Raw genomic sequence first — 2,500 nt, forward strand, 5'->3', positions numbered from 1 at the left:
AAATAAAACCACAAACTCCATACCGAAGAATATAAACTGCGTAGGAGGTGTACTTGAACACCGAGGGTTTAGGGTTTAGGGTTTAGGGTTTAGGGTTTAGGGTTTACTCTTGCAGCGATTTCAATAGGTTGTTCAATAGCGAGGGTTTCTGCTGCTTGTGCTGCTTCTTTGAGGGTTTGGTGACGGCTGCGGAGGTTTATTTCATACTCTCTTTGTAAACCCTGAATATCATCCAGGTGTCTCTGCAACCACAAAACCCTAAACCCTAAACCCTAAACCCTAAACCCTAAACCCTAAACGCCAACAAACACCAAACCCTAAACATGAATTTGTTGTACGTATCTTCTATGTTCTTCTCCTTCTATCTTAAACCCTATTCCACCCCCAAACCCTAAACCCTAAACCCGAAACCCTAAACCCCAACAAACCCTAAACCCTAACAAACCGTAAACCCTAAACCCTCGACAATACCTGAACTTGCAGGAGATACTGTCTGTGTTTTTTTCTGTGTAGTATTCTACCCTAAACCCTATTCCACCCCAAACCCTAAACCCTAAACCCCCAAAACCCTAAACCCAAAACCCTAAACCCTAACAAACCCTAAACCCTAACAAACCCTAAACCCTAAACCCTCAAAATACCTGAACTTGCAGTAGATACTGTCTATGTTTGTTTCTGTGTAGTATTCTCCCCTAAACCCTATTCCACCCCAACCCCTAAACCCTAAACCCTAACCCCCCAAAACCCTAAACCCTAAACCCTAACAAACCCTAAACCCTAAACCCTCAAAATACCTGAACTTGCAGCAGATACTGTCTATGTTTTTTTCTGTGTAGTATTATACCCTAAACCCCAACAACTCCCCAAAACCCTAAACCCTAACCCCCCAAAACCCTAAACCCTAAACCCTAAACCCTAAACCCTCAAAATACCTGAACTTGCAGCAGATACTGTCTATGTTTTTTTCTGTGTAGTATTCTCCCCTAAACCCTATTCCACCCTAGACCCTAAACCCCAGCAAACCCCAACAACCCCCCAAAACCCTAAACCCTAACAAACCCTAAACCCTAAACCCTAAACCCTCAAAATACCTGAACTTGCAGCAGATACTGTCTATGTTTTTTTCTGTGTAGTATTCCTTCGGCAATAGAACGCATGCATTGTATTTGTTTGTGTGTGGTGGATAAAGCCCCGTGATCGATAGCAACACAAACCCTTTCTAGGGTTTGAGCAGCAGAAAAATTAGGGTTTTGTAAACCCGCGAAATGCTCCGCAAGGGACCCCAGCTCAACCCTCAACCTCTCGGGTGTATAGGCAGATACAGGAGGAGACAAACGTAAACCCTCATAAAGTTTTATTATAAATTCATCTTTATTTAACTCTATATAACGATGAATCACTGATAGTACACGGTGACCATCCTGAAAACACACAAACCCTAAACCCTCATAAACCCTCATAAACCCTAAACCCTAAATACGAAACACTTATAAACCCTAAACCCTAAACCCTAAACCCTAAACCCTAAACACTTATAAACCCTAAACGCTAAACCCTGATAAACCCTAACACCTTTCGTTACTGACAAAATGCTGCTGGCTCTCCACAAACAAACCCTAAACCCTAAACCCTAAACCCTAGACCCTAGATGAGCAGTGGGTCCTCCCACTATATACATCCCCAAACCCTAAACCCTAAACCCTAAACCCTAAACCCTAAACCCTACCTGTGTTTGCGCTCTCTGTCTTAACGCCAGCCTCTGAGGAACGGGGGCGTGAGTGATGGAGCAGTAAACCAAATTCTTTTCTCTGCATGCACCCCAAACCCTAAACCCTAAACCCTAAACCCTAAACCCTAAACCCTAGAAAAGAGAAGTATTGAGCTAATCAATCCCCAAACCCTAATCCTTGTATAAAATTTAAGGGTTTAGTGTTTGAGGGTTTGTTCTTTCGATCTATATAAAATGCAACTGCTGCATAGCAAGACTCCATTACGGTTTAGGGTTTAGGGTTTAGGGTTTAGGGTTTACGTAAGAAGAAAACGATGATCAACCCTGAAACATTGCGAGGTTTGTGAGCTTTTGCAGCTATCTATCATCTCAGCAGAAAACGGGGGGTTTCGGCCGTCGCTCACTGCTTGCACCTAAACCCCAAACCCTAAACCCTAAACCCTAAACCCTAAACCCTAAACCCTAAACCCTAAACCCTAAACCCTAAACCCTAAATCCTGAATTCAAGGGTTAAGAGGAGGTGTGTAAAACACGCAATCGATCGCAGCAGATAGGCAAACTGGAAACACAGTAACAGCAGCGACCGGAGCAGCAGCAGCAACAGCAGCAACAGCAGCAGCAGCAGCAGCAGCAGCAGCAGCACCAATAGCAGCAGCAGCAGCAGCACTAGCAGCAGCAGCAACAGCAGCAATAGCAGTAGCAACAGCAACAGCAGCAATAGCAGCAGCAACAGCAGCACTAGCAATCGCAACAGCAACAGCAGCAGCAGCA

This window comes from Eimeria mitis, genomic scaffold, assembly GCF_000499745.2.
Source record: "Eimeria mitis Houghton genomic scaffold, Emh_scaff4302, whole genome shotgun sequence".
NCBI classification, from domain to species: domain Eukaryota; phylum Apicomplexa; class Conoidasida; order Eucoccidiorida; family Eimeriidae; genus Eimeria; species Eimeria mitis.